The sequence below is a fragment of the Lissotriton vulgaris genome, chromosome 1_1 (assembly GCF_964263255.1).
Source record: "Lissotriton vulgaris chromosome 1_1, aLisVul1.2, whole genome shotgun sequence".
In the NCBI taxonomy this organism is placed as follows: Eukaryota; Metazoa; Chordata; class Amphibia; order Caudata; family Salamandridae; genus Lissotriton; species Lissotriton vulgaris.
Window position 1 is genome coordinate 467,856,992 of NC_141685.1, and position 13,388 is coordinate 467,870,379.

The 13,388-nt window shown below is 50.5% G+C and overlaps 1 protein-coding gene across 7 annotated transcripts in view; it reads left to right on the forward strand.

Moving 5' to 3' along the window:
* MIER1 (MIER1 transcriptional regulator) overlaps positions 1–13,388 on the forward strand; it is a 396,268-nt gene that overhangs the window by 231,844 nt on the left and 151,036 nt on the right. The window lies entirely within an intron of this gene.

The window sequence follows — 13,388 nt, forward strand, 5'->3', positions numbered from 1 at the left end:
CACATCTAGTCAATAATGTCCCTGCCCCCAACATCAGGGCGGGTTTGATTAATGCCAGATCTGCGGTGAGGCATGCCGCTGATATTTTTGAATTACTAGGGAAGGCCAGTTGGATGTATTGTTCCTCACGGAGACGTGGATGACTAACACTTCCGCTCCCAGTGTGGAACTTGCTGTCCCCAGGGGTTTTAAGATAGTTAGGGTTGATCTCCCCTTAGGTAGAGGGGGGGGATAGCAGTCGTTTTCAGGGAGGGGTGGAGCTTCACCTCTGAGCCTCCGATTGCGGATGCTGGGGTAGAGGTTCTTCATTTTTCAATAAAAACTTCTCCTCATTTTACCTTGGGTGGATCTTTGATCTATAGGCCACCGGGCCAGCCTAACCATTTTCTGGATTCCTTAGAAGAATACATAGTGCCGCGGGCCCTAAGCTTTCCCAAGTTTCTGCTGGTCGGCGACTTAAATATCCATATGGATGTTCCGGACGCCCCGAAAGCCCGAAGACTTGGTGAAATCCTCGAGCTTGCTCAACTTAATCAATGGGTCACTGGTTCAACGCAGGCGGGTGGTCATTTACTTGACCTGGTTTGCTCTAATTTTCCCATTCAGTCGGTAACTGTGGAAAAGACTACATGGTGGGATCATGATTTGGTCAGATTCATGTGGGAATTGCCCGAACCCAGCCTCCCATCTCCCATCAGTCACCCCCAAAAGATTAATGTACTCGAGTTCAGACAGGCTTTGTCCAGTACCCGCCCAAAACTTAACTCACGTTTGGACGTGGCAGTATGCGAGTTTAATGAGTGGGCTCGAGAGGCGACTATCGCCTCTACTAAGCAAAGTACGGTGTGTAGAGCTAGGCGCTCTCCCTCCCAACCCTGGTTCTCCCCGGAACTGAGAGAGCTGAAACTGGGGTGTAAAAAATTAGAACGGGCTTGGAGATGTGGATATAGCTCTGAGGCTAAATCCGCTCTACGACTCGCCCAGAAAGATTATTACACAGCCATCAAGGTAGCTAAGGGGAATTTTTATGCAGGGCGCATTGCCAAGGCTGACAACAATAGTAGAGAGATTTTTTCTATTGTTAAAAGTTTTATGTCTCCTGTGGCTGATGCGATTCCACTCCCGTCCTCTGCGCAATGGTGTGAGGAGCTGTCCTCCTTTTTCATTACGAAAATAACGAGGATCCAGCAGGACCTTCTAGCGGCCCTCCCAGCCGATTACCTAGCTGCTGATTTGGGCCCTTCACTATGTCCAAATCTAGGACAGCAATTTACGAACTTTGTGCAAATTGAGGAGTGTACCGTTCTCCCTCTCCTTCAGTCCCTGAAGTCTGGCTCCCCAGCCGATCCGTGCCCGGCCCAGGTGCTGTTGGAGGTGGCGGAAACAGTCTGCGCTGAAATCACGCAGATAGTTAACCTTTCCTTGGCCACTGGGGAGGTGCCGTCAGTTTGGAAACAGGCCAAGCTGCTGCCGCTTTTGAAGAAACCTGAATTGGATGTGTCGGTTCCCGGGAACTACCGTCCCATCTCCCTTCTTCCGGCACTTACGAAAATTTGTGAGAAGGTAGTTCTTCAACAACTGGAGAGCTTTGTTGACATCTCTAATGCCCTCCATCCCGCTCAATCAGGCTTCAGGGCGGCTTATAGCACTGAGACGGCGCTGGTGGAGATGACTGAGTCAATTCGGGAATGTCTGGACGAAGGTGGCAGAGCGGTCCTAATTTTATTGGACCTCTCTGCCGCGTTCGATACCGTCCCTTATGAGCTCCTTCTCCGCCGGTTGTCGGCCATTGGTATTGGGGGGGTTGTCCTAGACTGGCTATCCTCTTTTCTGTCCGACAGGACTCAGCAGGTCTGGATGCCTCCTCACGCCTCTGAACCTAAACCACTGCTTACAGGGGTGCCGCAGGGGTCTACTCTTAGCCCCCTGCTGTTCAATGTCTATATAACCCCCCTGGTTTTTTTGGCAGAACAGTTTGGGGCTAAGATAATAGGGTATGCAGATGATACCCAACTGCTGTTTACCTGGCCGGATGATAATCTGGACACATCGGTAGTTCATCTGTGCTTGTCCGCTGTATTTCTCTGGTTAACACAGGCCCAGTTGAAATGCAACGAGGAAAAATCTGAAGTACTTTTTTATGGTTCCTTCCCCACCTCGTTTAAGAATTCACTGTGGCCTCCAAACATTCCCTGCCCGAAAGAGATGGGGAGACCTGCAAAAAACCTCGGCATCTGGCTCACAGAGGATCTCAGATTCGAGGTCCATATTAAAAAACTTACAGGCACCTGTTTTGCTACCCTAAAAATGCTCCGCAAATTCTTTCCTCTGCTCCCTAGGGATGCTAAGGAGACGGTTGCTAGAGCACTTATACTGGCTAGGCTGGATTATGCGAATGCATTGTTTAGTGGCATCCCGGCCTATTTGGTGAAACGCCTTCAAATTATCCAGAATGCGGCAGTCCGACTCTTATTTAACATCCCGAGATGGAAGAGCGTTCGCTCTGAGATGCGCACGCTCCACTGGCTTCCGGTTGCTCAACGCATTCTGTTTAAATCACTGGTGCTTGCGTTTCGTGCTTCCCATGATCAAGGCCCCTTGTATCTGAGGAAGAGATTTACCAGCTATGTTCCTGCACGTACCCTCAGATCCTCCACCCTGTACAAATTGTATCTTCCCCGCTTTAAACGAGCAAGACTTGGCGGCCAATCGATCTCAGTGATCGGGGCCCGGGCCTGGAATGCTCTCCCTCTCCAGCTACGTTCTATGTCCTCAGTGGCTGATTTTAAAAAGCATCTGAAAACACATCTGTTCAAGAGTGTAAGTTAAGTTTTCCTTGTATGTCTCACTGTCTGCCTCTCCTTTACCCGCGCCAGGATACTCCCCAGTAACGGAGCGCGCTATAAAATGGTTTATACATACATACTTTTTACACCTCTCTGCAACACAGCTATGTGGCGCTTTCTGGTGGGCTAGTTGGACCCAAGGGACACTCAGAATTCAAGGGGACTATATCCCCCAAATTAAAACGGCCACTTTTTTGTGTTTGAGCACAGGTCAGCTCAGCATAAACCCGCCCCCCTTCCCCCACCCCCCACCCCCCACCATTCCTTCACCAGTGTGCAAATGCGCCTTGTGGCTCGTTTTAAGAAGTAGTTTTAATACCCCTGCCCTATTATGTACTAGGGGCTTACAGAGGAGGTCATGCTAATCACAGGGCTATCCCAACGCATTGGATTCCCTGTTGTATGTAGGTGTTTTAACTGTATTCTAAGTGTCTTTTAGCATAGCACTGGCTCTAGGACTGGTTAGTTCGAGTCAGTTACCACCAGTACCCATCTGAAAAAGTTGAGGGTACTAGATGATTTTGCAACAAGGCCTCTTTCTGCTCCTCTGTTTGTTCTTTCTGCACGTCTTCCTGCACTTTTCTTCATCTTTGAGGACTTCTGTTGCTTCTTTCTGCATTTCTTTTTCTTCTCTCTGTGTTTTTTCTTCTTTATTCACATGTCCTACCTCTGTAGGCATAGTTGGAAACTAGCATTTAAAAAAACCTTTGAAATGAACTGAAAAAACCATAGGTTTCAGGCACGTTATAGTTACAAATTAGCATTTAAAAAACCTTTGAAATTCACTGAAAAAACCATAGGTTTCAAGGGCATTATGATACCAGTGTGATCCAAGGCTGTTTCCTCGCTGTACCCTGCAATAAATATTGATGACAAAAGACTCACCTGTCGTGTGGCTCACTCCATAGCAGGCAACTCTTGATCGAATTTAAGCGGCTCAGCCAGGGCCGCGGAGAGAGCCCTGCTGCGGGATCTGATGCAAGAGTGCGTTTTCATCCCCTTGGTTTTCAATCTCTATTTCAGGCCTGTCAAGAGAGCTAGAACATAGAAAATACACATCCACCCTAACGTTGGGGCTTTTTGCTATCAAACATTCTATATGTCGATGATTTGCTCTTGATGAGTAATAAATGTGTGAGACTCCAGAGACTCCTTGATGCTCTTTACATTGTGGAGCAACCTGGAGATCGAATTGACAAATAGACAATGAAAATCAGCAAGAAAATAAAAATCCCTGGTGCATGGCAGATCGAAGGATGTCGCCTTGCAACTGAAACCCAGTATAAATATCTTGGTATGACAATCGACTCCTGGGGCACCTTCGCATCCCACAATGAGGTTATGAAATCGAAGGCAGCCTCCTTGACCTCCGGATTTTATACTCTGTTCAGACCTTGACGCAACCTAATACTTGGCTCCCTATTGAAAGTAATTATGGCAAAGCTACTCCCGACCATCACATATGGGTGTGCGATAACAAGAGAAAGATACATTAGCGGAAAAGGCCTACAGAGCAGTATACAGGTTACCAAACTACACCTCTCAAGCCCAAATGTGACTCAAGTTTGATTTAACAAAACAAACCTAGGCCACAAAGTGCGCTTTTCTAAAGATATGGCACAGACTCAGACCCTCTAATCTCAATTCTCTGGCCCATCGCAACTGGCAAGAAATTAGCACTCTATGCGCTGAGTTGCCCTTCAGATTTTTCTGGCTGAATCCTAACAGGCCCTACAAGTTGGTGACCTCTTGGAAAACTCCTGCTCCAGCCATCAAGTTCAAAAGGATTGCGGTTAGAAGTCTGTCCTTGTTGGAAGATAAAGTGACTTTTGCTAAGCACGCCCACACCTGGCAAGTTACAAACAACTAGACAGGCTCAAAAACTCAATCTTGCTTTGATGTAAATCATTCGAACACAAGTTTTTGCTTTACCCCTTTGGTCTTCAACCAACGCTGGACAAAATGACTGTTTGTCCCAACAAAAAAAAATCTGAAGCTGCAGCAGGCAGACTGTGTGGGTCAGCAAAAGAGACTGACGCACATACCCTGTATCAGCCCAGCCATTTTAACATAACTTCGAGCTATGCCACAAAAGTCATTCAATCCAGCAAAGGTTCATACCTGCCGGCAAACTCTCACTGCAGCACTAAACCTGGAAAACACCAGTTATACATACACTTTGTGAAGTTTCTGGCTATTTTTGAAGCTGATAAAAGGACGCTCTACATAAGTAAGCACTGGCATGATGTAAGATCTGAAGGTATCTGATGCACAGGAATAAGGATGTGTGATTACTGTAAGTGTTTTGATCCCACAAAGTACCCTCCAGAGAACTGGACTGTAGCAGCCCATAATGCACTTTGCCAACACTTTCCCTTTATCCCATGTGACGGGCGGACTCCTTCAGATTGTTAGTGGATAAATAAACTATCAGGTGTCCGACCCTCCCATGAATAAGGATGTGCTATTACTGTAATCCAGTGTTTTGATCCTTTACATTTCCTCATGGAATCTTGTACTCGTTCAGCCCACAATACATTTTATCAACGCTTGCACTTATCCCATCGAACCATATGAAGGAGAAATTGTGTTATTAAAGTAATATTAAAGTAATACAGTATCTTTGGTCTCATAAAACTCCCTCCTAAGATCTGGCACTATATTAGCCTGAAATGCACTTTATTAACATCTGAATTGTATCTAATATAATCGAAATTTGCCTAGCTTACGTAACGGTAAGTTTCAATTCTATTAAGGACACGGAGGCGAGGATTATGCTATATCTTCCTTCGCTTTATTAACATAAAGAAACCACAGCAGCTTAGGAAAAGATATAATAAGAACAAAAATGCTTTAAACATAAAGCATTGACGTAATGTTCAACAAAAAATCAACCACAACTCCCAAGAGTCTCTTTGTTATAATCATGGTCCACAGTCCTTTGTCACTGTTCATCATCCCTATATAACCGGACTTCCCATCATCTTCCTCCTCTTTCTTCGCGCAGATCACGCTAAGCCTCATTGGTCCTGTTTAGCCCCGTCGTTGCCTGCCAAAAAAGGAACAGCATCAGCGAGGTGGCCCAGGAAAAGGTTACAACAAGGCGAGGAGCATTCAGTGAACAACACAGTACAGACAACGTAAAGGAAAACGCTTTACTTACTGCCATACGGGTGGGTAGAGACACCACCGTAGTCCGGGTGGGATAATCCTCGCCTCCGTGTCCTTAATAGAATTGAAACTTACCGTTACGTAAGCTAGGCAAATTTCGATTCTATGTCAGGACCGGAGGCTTCAGATTATGCTAGTTTAAAGCTTACTTACCACCAACTGAGCTAAATCCACCACTGGCTTAAAATAAAACCTCTTGAAGGTGGAATCCGAGGACCAGTCCGCCGCTCGCATAAGGTCCTCCAGACGAGCACCCACCGAGAATGCCTTAGAGGCCATGGCCCCCCTGGCGGAGTGTGCTCCAAAGAGAGAAGTATTGATGCCCGCTTCTTGCATGACCCAACGCACCCACCTAGCGATAGTGGGGGAGGAGACAGCTTTGTGTGGCTTCCGCAGGGCAATCAACAACTGACGCTCGCCCGGAGGGCGAAGATCCAATGTCAGGTCCTCATATGCTTTGAGGCATTGCACAACACACAACTTAGGAGTGTCAGTAAAGGCTGGATAAGAAATGGAACGCGACGACGTCTTAGTGTGTCGACCCACCGTAAAAGTAACCCCCTCCGGGGAAAAAATGCGTGCAGAAACATCCAGCGCGCGCACGTCCGAGACGCGCCTACAAGAGACCAGACATAACAACATGGCTAATTTCGCCGAAAGCTCCTTCAGAGACAGATAAGAATTCGCTGGCCACGATAGGAACAGGTTCAGGACCAAATTGACGTCCCAAAGGACGGAGTACCTGGGCTCTGGCGGCAGCGCGAGGCGAACCGCTCGCAGAAGCCGGCACACAAAAGGGTGTTCCCCTACCGGATGGCCATCGATGTTATCATGGCCCGCAGAAATCGCCGACCGGATAGCATTGATCGTTCTATACGCCAAACCCTTGTCGGCCAAATGAGCCAGGAAATTCAGCACGGGAACAAGGCCGGCGACCATGGGATCCAAATCCCTTCGTAAACACCAACGCATCCACTTAAGCCAAGCGGATCTGTAACGCTTCGTCGTACTATCGGCCCATGCCTTGGAGAGCAAGTGCTCAGCTGACCCCGAAAGGCCCGGGAGCGTCCAGCGTCTCCTGAGAGCCTCCACGCCACGAGGCGGAGAGTGTTCTGCATGACGAGAGGGTGAGGTTCCCGATCCGGGCTCGTCAGGAGCAGAGGAAACAGGGGGAGTAGGATTGGAAAATCCCAGGAAAGTTCCAGAAGAACCGGAAACCATACTTGAGACCTCCACAGCGGTGTAACCAACACCAGGTCCGCACCCTGGCGGCGTATTTGAGCCGCCGTTCGCATGATCATGGAGAACGGGGGAAACGCAAACGGCTGTTCCCGACTCCAATCCTGCAAGAACGCGTCCGTGGCCTCCGCCAGAGGGTCCGGCCTCCAGCTGTAAAACCGCGGCAGCTGGTGGTCGAGACGGGACGCGAAGAGGTCCACCGAGAAGGGGCCCCAAAGGGAGTGTAGCCACCGGAAGACTCCCGGATCCAGTTTCCACTGGCTGGCATCCCTGAGATGTCGAGAGTGCCAATCCGCTACCTGATTGGACTGGCCTGGCAGATACTCCGCCGTCACCGCAATGTGACGAGACAGGCAATAATCCCAGAAGTCCTTCGCCAAATCCGCCAAGGCGCGGGACCGAGGACCTCCCAGGTGGTTCACATATCGGACCGCCGAAACATTGTCCATCCGGAGCAGGACACAAGCCTTGACCGAATCTTTGGTCCAACAGCGAACCGCGAAGGAGCCCGCAAGGAGCTCCAAACAATTGATATGCCATTGTTGTTCTTCTGACGACCAGGCGCCGCCGGTGGAAAAATCCCCGCACCGGGCGCCCCAGCCCGACCTGCTGGCGTCGGACTCTATGATCAAGTCCGGAGCCGACCCGAAGATCGCTCGCCCATTCCATGCCTCCATGTGAGACAGCCACCATGACATCTCCTCCTTCACTTCGTCTGTGAGGGGAACCCACTGGTCGTAACACCTCCCACGGCGCAAATGCTGTGCCTTCAGGCGCTGAAGAGCCCTGTAGTGCAGCGGGCCTGGGAAAATCGCCTGGATGGAGGACGATAGAAGGCCCACCACTTTGGCGACATGGCGCAGTGACGTACGATCCCTCGCGATCGTCTGCCGAAGCAGGTGTCGTATCTTTGCGACCTTCCGACCCGGTAGGCTCAAGACCGCCTGTACCGAGTCCACCACGAAACCTAAAAAGGTGATCTGCTGAGTGGGAACCAAGACCGACTTGGATCCGTTTACGACGAACCCCAGTCTCTGAAGCAGGCCGACAGCTTGACGCAGCTGTCCTGCCAGCACCTCTGGGCACTGTCCCATGAGGAGGATGTCGTCTAGGTATACTATCATACGGACCCCCTGGCTTCTGAGAAACTCCACCACCGGGTGAAGGACCTTCGTGAAGCACCACGGGGCCGAAGAAAGACCGAACGGCAGGGCGGTGAATTCGAACACCTTGCCGTCCCACAGGAATTGTAGGAAACGACGATGAGGGGGGTGGATGGGAACGACCAAGTAGGCATCCTTGAGATCCAGTCGCACCATCCAATCCCGAGGGAGGAGCACGTCCCGAAGGAGGTGGATCCCCTCCATCTTGAAGTGACGGTAGACCAACCACCCATTGAATTCCTTGAGGTTGATCACAGGCCTCTTGCCCCCATCCGTCTTGTCTACCAAGAAGACGTTGCTGAGGAACCCATGCGGGTGGCGCGTTGATAGGCGGATGGCTCCCTTGCGCAGCAAGTCCGAGACCTCCCTGTCTATCAATCGCGCGTCGGAATCTGAGAAAACCATTGGGCGCGGGGGCCTCACCTGAGTTGGCTGGTCGTGAAACTCTATATGGAAACCTCTCACAGTTTGCAAAACCCAAGCATCGGCAGTGAGCAACTCCCACTCCCCGTAAAAGCTTGCCAGCCGCCCCCCAATCGGAACTTGATCCAAGCAAAGTACACTTACCGGGGGCATGTCCTTGTCCGGACTTCTTTTGGAATCCTCTTCCACCATAGCGTTGTCCCCTCGTGGGGTAGAAATTGGTGTAGTTGGCCGAGGTCTGGTACTGACCTCTTCCGGAGCCTTGTCCACGGTTGTTGGTCTGCTGACCACGGCCGATCGCGCGGCCCCTGCCGCGACCGGCCCCTCCAGAAAAACGCTGGTGAAACACCCTCTTGATGCTGGACTGGGCCTTGTCCAGCGACGTGAACGTGTTCACAAACTTTCCAAGCTCTCGGATGAAAGGTTCACCGAAGAGGCCACCCTGGGCCACTGCACCTGCCTCCGACGAGGCCAGGTCCCCCAGCTTCGGGTCCAGTTTAATAAGGAGCGACCGCCGCCGCTCCGTGGACAGGGCACAGTTGGCGTTGCCCAAGAAGACGATCACCCTCTGGGCCCAGTTGGAGAGCACCTCCGGTGAAATGGCGGTGCCATTCGCTCGAGCCTCCTCCGCCATATCGAGGATCTTCGTGGCGGGCCCGACCGCATCCAACAGCTTGTCCTGGCAGGCCCGCCAGGACCGATCGATCCCCTTCCTGGGGTCCTTCATGAATTTCGCCAGGAAGGTGGCCATCTTGGGGTCCAATTCTGGGGTCATAGCCACCTTCCCCTCCAAAGTAGGCCGAGGGCATTCCCCGCGCAGGCAACCCCTCGCCTCCTTCTCCAGGGGCTTGCGCAGCCGGCCCGCGACAAACTTCGCCACCGTCTCCCCCGGGGCCCAGGCCGCGGATCGGGGGTGGACGATCTCGTCCGGGTCCAGCATGCCCGACTCATCTCGGGGCATCTCCTTTCCCGAAGGCGCCGGGAGCCAAGACCGGGTCGACTCCCCGTCGTCATCCGTGTCCGGAGAATCGTAGATCGGGGAAGCGGGCGCCGTTGACAGACCGCCCGAAGTGCCAGGGTCCACCAAGGGCGTCGGAGGCACCGCCGTCGCCTTGGCCAGGAAGGCGTCACGAAGACGCTCGAAGGCGTCCTTATCCACGCCATGGGCCTCCGATGAAGGCCCCTCACCCCGGGGTCTCTTCGGAGCGGGCGGCAACCCGCCGGACGTCCCCGGGAGCTCGGGGGGCGGCGGCACCTGCGCCGCTGCCAGCTTGGCACACTCCTCTACGATGCGGGCCGAAAGGCGGTCCTCCATGGGCCCTACCACCTCCGTCACACAACGATAGATGGAGCTGTCCACCGCCTGACAAAACTCATCATCCTGCAGATAGGGGCAGGCCTCCTCATCATACTCCCCTTCCATGTCGGAACCAAGGGCAAATGCGGGGCACCCAAGAGGGCGGCAACCGAGAAAGTTCTCGAATGTGGGCAGGCCCAGCGGCTGCGATCACGTTTTGGGCCAGCTGACGTGGCAGGTGGGCTGCACCAACCCCCAAGCGCGCAGACCCTCCTCGCCGGGACCGGGTCTACGTACCCCTCAAGCGCGCTAGGCCACACACTGTTAAAGAGGTGCACAGATCTCGCCCGAAGGCGATTCACGCGGTCAAAACCGCTGTACAGACCCCAGAGGGCGTCAAAATTGTGAAAGTACAGACCCGGATCACCAGGTGTCAGAGGGGTACGCGAGGGCCGGCCCCTGCGCAAGCAGACCCCACGGCGCGGCTCCTCGTACTGCGGAGGCGCGCCGGAGGGTCGGCGAGGCGACAGGCCGCCCCCTTGCGGTCTATGTACACACCGCACACGAGTGGGAATAAGGTCGCGTAGGAACGATAGAACGTTCCCGCAACCAGGGACTCTGAAAGGGAATAAACCATACAAGGAGTCCCCAAAGACCGCAAGACAATCAAGTACAATAAAAGAAGACAAAATAGAAAAGCACTTATCTGGCTGCGGGAGCAGCGAAGAAAGAGGAGGAAGATGATGGGAAGTCCGGTTATATAGGGATGATGAACAGTGACAAAGGACTGTGGACTATGATTATAACAAAGAGACTCTTGGGAGTTGTGGTTGATTTTTTGTTGAACATTACGTCAATGCTTTATGTTTAAAGCATTTTTGTTCTTATTATATCTTTTCCTAAGCTGCTGTGGTTTCTTTATGTTAATAAAGCGAAGGAAGATATAGCATAATCTGAAGCCTCCTGTCCTGACATAGAATCCATATTTTTTTTGAAGGGGTTAATTTTAATAATATAATTTGGGCTCATTCCTGATCTAAGTTTGGTAATTGAACAATGTGTAAAACTGAATAATTTTTTTATTATGAACTGTCTAATTTTATTTTTTGTGCATGTAAAGGTTTTAATTAACTTAACTCGATTTAAATAAAAGACATTTTGAAGTTTCTTCTTTGTGAAGTTTGTGATCCAATTCCTAACCACAACACAACTGTGATATTGGACAAGGACTGCTACCAATCCTTTTATGATTTAGACACACAATTAAGAAGGAATTGACTCTACTCAACTTACATTTCATCCCTTCTTTGTTCTCCCTTATCCAATGAAAACAAAATTTATAATTTCTGTATGAAGCTGGCTCTGTATATACTGTACTAAAATAAGGTATAGTGTGCACAGAGGAACCCCAAAGGTAGGCAGAGGTAAAAGTAGATAGCACCATACTCTATTTGTGGTAGTGTGGGCGAGCAGTAAGGCTTTGTCCGAGGGTAGTGTTAAGCATTTTTTGTACACACTCAAGCAGCAAATGATGTCACACACTCAAAGACTGAACTCAGACCAATTTATTTGTATCGAAAATATTATTTAGGTAAGTGAAATAAATGCTTTTCAAAATCTTATGCAGTGATTTTCAGTTGAATGCAGGTTCAAATGCAGTTGTTTGAATTACAGGTAAGTCAATAGTTAAGATTTCTATGTATGTTACTTTTCAGATTACTTTTCCTAATCAGTGTGATATGCCTAGATATCACACGGAGACATATCCTAGACAAAAGTTAGTAATTCACTTTTAGTACATATGCAGATTTTCAATGTTCCACACAAACCAACTCCACACTTTGAACAATTTCAAGAAAAGCAGTCCATCTAATCCTATGGCCTGAAATTGAGTCATCGGTTTACAGGTAAGTACTTGTTTCTGGGAATTGGTATTCTGGGGTTAGAACCAGGGTCGAGGAAGCACTCTCAAAACACCCTCAGCGGCACTAGGGCGGCCGGCTGCAGTGCTGAGGCCCAATGTTATCCAATGTGGGTTTAGGGGCATCCGGTTGGTGTCTTCTCACAAGCAGGCCAGAAGGTTGTGGGAGCAAAGCTCCTGGTGTTAGGCTCGGGCAAAGGGGGATCCAGTTTAGCACATAAGATGCACCCACAGTGGCACATGGACTGCAGTGTGCTGTTGTTTTCAATGGGGATTGCCGGTTTCAGTTGCAGGCTCGGTCCAGGAAGTCTTCCAGGAAGAACCAACGGCTAGGCAGGTAAGTTGGAGGGCTCGTGGACGTAGGTGCAACTCTGGTACTTTTCTCTAGGACGCGGGGCGGCTGGATGCAGGGGTCTTTTGATTCTTATTTCACCTTACCGGGCCACTTGTGGAAGTGGGGGGGCTACCATGCAGAGGTTTCAAGCAATGTTGTGGAGTCCTGGAGGGATCAACCCATGTTGGACTCTGACTTTGGAGTGCTGGAGGACCTCACTGGGACCCATGGGCCACCCGGATTCAGGCCATAGGAGTGGGGTGCAGTGGTGGTTCCAGGCGTCTGGTCTCTTTGTCCTCAGCAGGCTCAGTCTGTCTTGCAAATTTCTTTTGAACAGAGCTGCTGTTCACAGGAGATCCGGTCATTGTTGAAGGCAGTCTGTCCTCCCAGGGGTTCTGGAGGCCCCTGGCTGCAGGACTAGCCAACTTTAGGCGCAGGATCTCTGGATACTGCAGACAGGCCAGTAGGGCTTGGGGCCAAGTCAGTTCTTCTCTGCAGTCTCCTCTACTGGGCGACTTCTTTCATCCTTCTTCGTAGGTTGCAGGAATCTGTCCTTCACGGCCTTCCCTGGTCACAGTGCCCTTGGTACCCATGGTACCTTTTACAAGGGACTTGCATGTGGCCAGAGAGGTGCCAGTTGGGGGTACTAAGATACAGTTTTGGGAAAGAACACCGGCCCTGGGAACCTGATTGGCAGGGACCCAGGGCACATCAAGCCAAAGTGCATCAGTAATCTGGCAAAAAGTGAGTGTGTGGGGGAGGGAGGGGTAGTGCCACAGAAACACAGCTTCCTACAATTTCCCCTTGCTTTTTAGCGACCCTTCATCCCTTTTAATCTTTTAATGGTGTAGCTGCTTATGAGACTGAGTGCGCCACTTATTCTAGCTAGGGACATTTTGACAAATTGCTGGTTGTTCCACACTCCCTTTCCTGTTCTAAACTTTCTTGACCACTTTCTCAATAAGGTTGATTTTTGTTACAAATTGACACCTTT